The sequence below is a fragment of the Sinocyclocheilus rhinocerous genome, unplaced genomic scaffold, assembly GCF_001515625.1.
Source record: "Sinocyclocheilus rhinocerous isolate Xijiao unplaced genomic scaffold, SAMN03320098_v1.1 scaffold371, whole genome shotgun sequence".
NCBI lineage: Eukaryota > Metazoa > Chordata > Actinopteri > Cypriniformes > Cyprinidae > Sinocyclocheilus > Sinocyclocheilus rhinocerous.
In genome coordinates, this window is record NW_015624205.1 from 421,624 (window position 1) to 429,457 (window position 7,834).

A 7,834-nucleotide genomic window follows, 5' to 3' on the forward strand; every position below is an offset into this window, starting at 1 on the left:
GGGAAATATCATTATGAAATAAATGTTTTTCTCTAATACACATTGGCCACAATTAACGGCACCCTTTTATTCAATACTTTTTGAAACCTCCATTTGCCAGTTTAACAGCTCTAAATTTTCTCCTATAATGCCTGATGAGGTTAGAGAACACCTGACAAGAGATCAGAGACCACTCCTTCATCTAGAATCACTCCAGACCCTTCAGATTCCCAACTCCATGATGGTGCTTCTTCTCTTCAGTTCACCTCGCTCATTTCCTATAGGGTTCAGCTCAGGGAACTGGAATGGCCATAGCAGAAGCTTGGTTTTGTGCTCAGTGACCCATTTTTGTGTTGTTTTTGAGGTTTGTGTTTGGATTATTGTACGGTTGGAAGATCCAAACATGGTCCATTATAAGATTTCTAACAGAGTCAGTCACTGCATATTAATTTTCACAGCCTTCTTTGATCATATTTACCAAGGGTGCCGATATTTTTGGCCATGACTATATATACAGGGTGCGATTTGTGAACAAACCAGAGGGGGGGATGTTTTGAAATTATCACTTTTGCATATGTGCGCATTATGTATTCACACGTTTACCTCATATTTCTTTAAATAGAAGATAACCATAATTTCTTAATGACTTGCAGAAAGACGATTCTCTGCCGATCCATCAGTCATATTGCGTGATCATTCCCACATGGTGACGGTAAACTTCTGCGTTCTGTCTCATAATACACTTATGCGTCAGTTTATTATATCTGCATTAGGTCACAGTAGTACGGTGGCCGTGAAGTGCAAAGCAAATCACAATTCTGAAAACAAAATAACAAATTACAAACGCAAATGCAAGTCTAAAAAACAAAATAACAATTCAGAAAGCACAACAACAATTCAGAAAACATTATAACAAGTCAGAAAACACAAGGACAAATCCAAAAACAAATTAACAAGTCAGAAAACAACGACAAATCAGACAAACCGGAAAAGGCAGGTATAGTTTGAGACAGCGCCATTGGTTTGGATTACTCACCGCTGACTGGACGAGACATCTGTCAATCAACGTATACAGGGAAGAACCAGCCGAAGAACAGCAGAGTCGTGGTAGAAAGTTCGGAGATGGTATTAAAGTAGCTCAGTTTAAATGTATTGTATAAACTGCCCTTACTCTGGAATAAAAAATACGGCGTATCTATTTACATATAGTTAAAAGTGACTGTAATTCATCAGCTCCAGTGGTGCAGATGGATAAGCGCGTGACTTTGGAATTTTGACGCGATCGACCCGGGTTCGATCCCGCCTTTTGCCGAACTTTTTTTTCCTCCCTTTTCAAATCTCGTATTAGCAATGGATTCTATTTACACTAAGTGAAAAAAGCAGTATTTTTAGCAATATGCTATTTACACTAAGTGCAAATACCTATTTACACTATGTTAAAATAGCAGGATTTCTACTATCAAGTATACTACTTGTTGCAAATAGTGGCTATTTTGTTTTCGAATTTGTCATTGTGTTTTCTGACTTGTTATAATGTTTTCTGAATTGTTGTTGTGCTTTCTGAATTGTTATTTAGTTTTTTAGACTTGCATTTGCGTTTGTAATTTGGTTTTCAGAATTGTGATTTGCTTTGCACTTCTCGATCACCGTAGTCGCGCGCTGACTTTCTGAGAAGCCCTGCATGGATTGAGGCGCGAGAACCAGGATCACGAAACCCAGACGCTCTCTATTAAGCGGGAGCGCTGACAGTTCTACTTCTGATGTTGTTGTTGTTTGTATTGTCATGTTGCAGTATTTTACTTGCTGACGTTTTAAGAAATAATTTTATTTTTGGTATTTTATATGCTCTGTTTGTGGTTGATGGAGTAGCATCACCCGGGGAATATTTTTTTATCCCCACCTATGGCATGCAGGGATGAATAGACCAGAAGTGGGGAAATCCCCCCCATCCCCCCCTACAAATCGCACCCTGTATATATATATATACAGTATGATAGGATACTGTACGAAGTGAAAACTGGTGGAAAGCTGGTTACTTCATTTCTAAGGTTATATTTTGCACAAGAAATTGGATTGTTCTTTTTTGCAGGACATGACATGTGACCAAAAACTTTCTTATTTTAAAATCAAGCCAACAGCAATAAGCTATCTTTCTTCCCTGTGAACTATTCTCAACAATGAGCTCCTGTGATATCGAGTACTGCTTGTTCTCTCTAGGTCCGTCTCTTTGCTGTCAGTTCGTCTGCAATTCTTCTTCCGTTCCGTTTTAGTCACAATAGATGTGGATTGTAGTAAGTTAGCTTTGTTGACGGCTAACCAGGTACTGCAGTCACGCCATCTGCGCTTCAGAAAAGTGCGGTCACGCCATCTACGCTTAAAAATTCGCGTCTACATGGCGTTGTGTGGTAGTGATTTCCATACAGCTTCCAAACCTTTGCAAATCTTTTTTTTTTTTTTTTAAGAGTGGGTCTGAGCGCGTTTCAAACTGAAACCACAGTCAATTCATCGATGATAATAATAGGCTAATTAAAAACACATTACACAGGCACTTATTTAATGGTATTTTATTGTTTAATTGTTGTGTGTGTATATATATATATATATATGTATGTGTGTGTGTATGTATTTATGTATATATGTGTTTAAATATATATATATACAGTGCTGCTTAAAAGTTTGTGAACCCTTTAGAATGTTCTATATTTCTGCATAAATATAGCCTTAAACATAATCAGATTTTCACACAAATCCTGAAAGTAGACAATGAGAACCCAATCAAACAAATGAGACAAAAAATAATAATTCTTTGTCATTTATTTATTCAGGAAAATGATCCAATATATCTGTGAGTGGCAAAACCATGTGAATCTCTAGGATTAGCTATTAATTTGAAGCCTAGAAAAGGTTACAAAGTCATCCCTATAAAGAGTTTGGACTCTACAAATCCACAGTCAGACAGATTATGTACAAATGGAGGAGATTCAAGACCACTGTTACCCTCCCTAGGAGTGGTTGACCAAAAAAAGATCACTCTAAAAGCAAGATGTGTAATCCGCAAGGTTGCAAAGGAGCCCAGGGTACCTTCTAAGCAACTAAAGGCCTTTCTCACATTAGCTAATGTTAATGCTCATGAGTCCATCATCAGGAGAACACTGAACAGAACAACCATGGTGTGCATGGCAGAGTTGCAAGGAGAAAGCCACTGCTCTCCAAAAAGAACATTGCTGCCCATCTGAGGACTACAGGAGCAATGTTTTATGGATGGATGAGACCAAAATTTTGGTTTTAATGAGAATCGCTATGTTTGGAGAAAAGAACACACTGCATTCCAGCATAAGAACCTTATCCCATCTGTGAAACATGGTGGTGGTAGTATTATGGTTTGTGCCTGTTTTACTGCATCTGGGCCAGGACAGTTTGCCATCATTGATGTAACAATGAATTCTGAATTACACCAGCAAATTCTAAAGGAAAATATCAGGACATCTGTCCGTGAACTGAGTCTCAAGAGAAAGTGGGTCATGCAGTAAGACAGTGACCCCAAGCACACAAGACCATTCTACCAAAGAATGGTTAACCTCTTAAAGAAGAACAAAGTTAATGGTTTGAAACAGCCAAGTCAAATTCTGGACCTTAATCCAATTGAAATGTTGTGGAAGGACCTGAAGCAAACAGTTCATAGGAGGAAACCCACCAACATCACAGAGCTGAAGCGGTTCTGTACTGAGGAATGGTATAAAACTCCTTCAAGATGTTGTGCAGGACTGATCAGCTGTTACCAGAAAAGTTACCTGCAGTTATTGCTGCAAAAGGGGGGTCACACCAGATACTGAAAGCAAAGATTCACATACTTTTGCCACTCACAGATATGTAACACTGCATCATTTTTCTCAATAAATAAATAACAAAGAAAATAATTTGTCTTATTTGTTTGATTGGGTTCTCTTTGTCTACTTTCAGGACTCATGTAAAAATCTGATGATGTTTTGGGTCAAATTTATGCAGAAATACAGAAAATTCTAAAGGGTTCACAAACTTTCAAGCTGCACTGTGTGTGTGTATATATATATGTACACAGTATATATAGTCAGTATTTAATTATTATTCACCTGCATTACATATTCTTCATTTAATAACTCGCTTTGGATAAAAGCAGCTGGTAAATGAATATAAATGTAATATATAGCAGATTAAAGCTGGCCATGTTGTTTGGGGCCCACTGTAGTCTAATCCAGGCTCTTTCAGCTAATCAGATAGAAAGAAAGCAGTTATAACGGATGGGCTGCCTTGCTTGTTAACTTTTTTCTTCTGTGGAACAGTATTTGGTAAGGGGCTCGGGTTCGATACTATTTGGTTCGGGTATCTGCAGACCACAGTTGGAGTAATTCAGCTGCTTGGAGGCCCTATTTATGGAAGGTAAGCAGTCAGAACTCATCTGTGTATGGTGTGTATGGAAATTGGATAAATATGTGTCTGTAATTACGTGTGCCCAATGAGACTTACTAATTTATTTAATGTCTTACTTCAGTTATAGGACTTAAAATATAGGTAATGTATGATATAGTGATTTATTTTATTCACATGTGTCATTGTGTCTGTTTTCAGGTTTGCAGATGTGTTCGGAGCACGCGCAGCTCTCTCTGTGTCTTGCTTGGCATCAGTGGTTTATTTCCTACTGTTAACAGTGGCAGACAACACTTTTATGCTTTTCGTGCACAAACTACCTGCTGTTTTCATGCATGGACTGCCAGGTAACACATGCTCCTACACTCTTACATATGTGTAACTCAAACACACTGTATAGGCATGTGAGTACATTTGTATCTGTGTGTAGGAGCTCAGATGGTGGTTGCAGATCTGTCAGAGAATGAGAAGCGAGCAGATGCTCTTGGGAAACTCGGCCTCTGCTTTGGCATTGGCATGATCGCAGGATCATCACTGGGTGGGACCCTCAGCACACGCTTTGGGTAGGACACACTACACTACGCTTCCTTCAGAAAGCATTCTAATATGCTGATTTGACATTCATATTTTTTTCAGGATTATTTGATGAATACAAATTCAAAAGAAACTCTTGAGTGCTTTTGTCTACTTGTACAAAACATTACCATTTGATCACTGGAAAAACGGCATTTTTCCATTTAAACCTAATCATGTTGTTTATCACATGAAGATAAAATGAAAGCAGCACTAAACCAGTAAAACAGAATTTAAATGCCGATGGTTATGTGTTTTGCAAGTTTGCAGCATCTTTTGCGGCTGTCGGAAGTTTTGTTTCTTTGCTGTTGGTGTTGAACTTCATCCCTAAACAGACTAAAATACAAACCATGCCAGAGAGTAACAGTATGACATAAACAAACACACAACTCACCTAGACACAGAAAGAATTCTCTTGCTGTAGCCATTTGTAACTTTATTATATAAAAGTCTTATATTAAGAATCTGATTATAATATATTATTTTATAATATATTATATATACAATTTTTTTTACAGCATTACAAATTTTATATAGTATTAAATGTTATTTATATATTAAATATACATTATATATGTTTGTTTAGAGAAGGGATCATCAAATTCCGTGTTTAATCTGGGGGAGATCACTAGACTGATGAAGTTTCCAGGTGTTGCAAAGACTTTTACAGTGAAGATTATTTCTGGATTGCCAGCAGGTGAACCCACAACTATTGCCATTAGTGACTTTAAACGTATTGAAACACCCCTAAATTGCAAATATACTTAAAGTTGACATGAAATGAAAATTCATCATCTATTTTCTAAATGCATGTTATTGATCTTATTGTGAACGATTAATAATGCATACAATACGTTTTTAAAAAATGACCTTTTGAATGAAGTTACATTTATAATTAAAATGTCAAAACTGTCAAATCTTTTGGTAAAACGACAGATTTCTCTCTGGTGATGTATGCTGGAATTCTCTAATAATTTAGTCTGCATAACCCACCCCTTTCTTACAATCGACTGCACGCTCACATTCAGATATGCCTCCAAATCAAAATAACCGATGAGTGGAGCCCACATTTGATAATCTGCTTTCTCAATGTACCTAACAAAACAGAAGAAAAAAATCTGTCCATAATTCCGTTTCATCATGACTTTAAATGTTGTGTTTTGTTTTAAAAATTTCTATATGTCGGTTTTATTGTAGGTATATTTCAAGTTATGTTCTCCATCATTGCCATGAACTTCTTCCAACTGAAGGCAGAGCAGAATGGCTATCTGATGGCTTACTTTGGCATAGTACAAATGGTATAAACGCATGCACACTTCTTATCAATCACATGCCATATAAATAGTTTTGGATTTAAGCACTGCTGTACTGAGGCAACAAGTGACGCTGGTATCTTGCTGTTAATAAGGTAATCCAGGGTGCTGTAATTGGGCGTCTTACGTCTAGATTTTCAGAGTATTCTTTACTGCTGCTCTCTGTTGGGATATCCAGTTTAGTGGGCCTTGCACAGGTAAACTGATACTGCAAACAATTCCCTTTTTTTGTTTTAAATTAGTTGCATAACAGTTGTGTCAGTTAAACATGGAAGCTGGATTATGTGACTGGTCTCACAGTGTGTGTTAAATATATGTGTTTTGTGTGTTTTTCAGGCTATGATGACCAATGTATTTCATTTTTGTTTAATCGTAATGCCGATGATGTTTTCTCTAAGTGTCTTCAATGTCATCACAGATAGCATGTTGACCAAGAGTGTGTCTCCGTCTGACACAGGTAATCCACAAACACACATCCTAGACTGAACAAGATGCCTTTGTGCATAAATGCAATACAATGCCCGAGGAGGAATCATTTTCCATGCAAATGTTTTCTTAGTGCACTAAATGTAAAAATTGTTTGTGTGGTGTGTTCAGGAACCATGCTGGGTCTGTGTGCGTCGGTGCAGTCTCTTTTGCGAACTGTGGGCCCAACCATTGGAGGATTCCTCTATGAGACATGGTGTGCCATCCTTCGGATACATCCAGTGTGTCATTAATGCTGCTGTATTTAGCCTTCTACTAGCCACTGGAGGGCGCTCACAGCCACACAGACCATAAAAATTGTGAAAAGGGTTGTTTCATGGCCACACTGTATGACAGAGGGCAGTTTACAACAAACCATGGGCATTGAACTTACCTCCTCACACACTGGGGAAGGACTTAACCCAGCTGATCTCAGTTTTGTTAATACCACAAACATTCAAAATATCTTATGTTACTGTCAAGTTACTCCACTTTATATCACAGGTTAGCTCAGGATTGTTTTTTTTAATGAAGTTTCATATCTTAAAAAGGAGCTGGCATGTAAATGTCTACTGTAGGTCAGTACAAAGAAGCGCAATATGCTTTTATCTGTGGCATTAGGGTAGTTTAAACAATCCCATATTATAGAGTAATTATTCATTATAATAATGTTGCAGTTATAAGACATCATGAAAAAGAACAAAATTCAAAATAGATAATTTTGCATCTGAAACGTTTTTTTTCTCTCTCCATATTTATCTTGTTCTTCTGCACTGCAACTCCTGCCAAGTTCTTCAAGATCCCCCAAACTGTGAGATTAAATGTGCACATTTTATTATATGACACTGCTCTAGTGCTGGATAGCACCCCTTTTCAAATCTCGAGTATATCACAGGTTAGCTCAGGATTGTTTTTTTTAATGAAGTTTCATATCTTAAAAAGGAGCTGGCATGTAAATGTCTACTGTAGGTCAGTACAAAGAAGCGCAATATGCTTTTATCTGTGGCATTAGGGTAGTTTAAACAATCCAATTAATGTTGCAGTTATAAGACATCATGAAAAAGAACAAAATACAAAATAGATAATTTTGCATCTGAAAC

General features: G+C 37.3%; 1 pseudogene; it reads left to right on the plus strand.

The window, feature by feature from the left end:
- The first annotated feature begins 2,156 nt into the window (after positions 1 to 2,156).
- On the plus strand, positions 2,157 to 7,623 carry LOC107739506 (solute carrier family 22 member 18-like; annotated as a pseudogene).
- Positions 7,624 to 7,834: the final 211 nt, after the last annotated feature.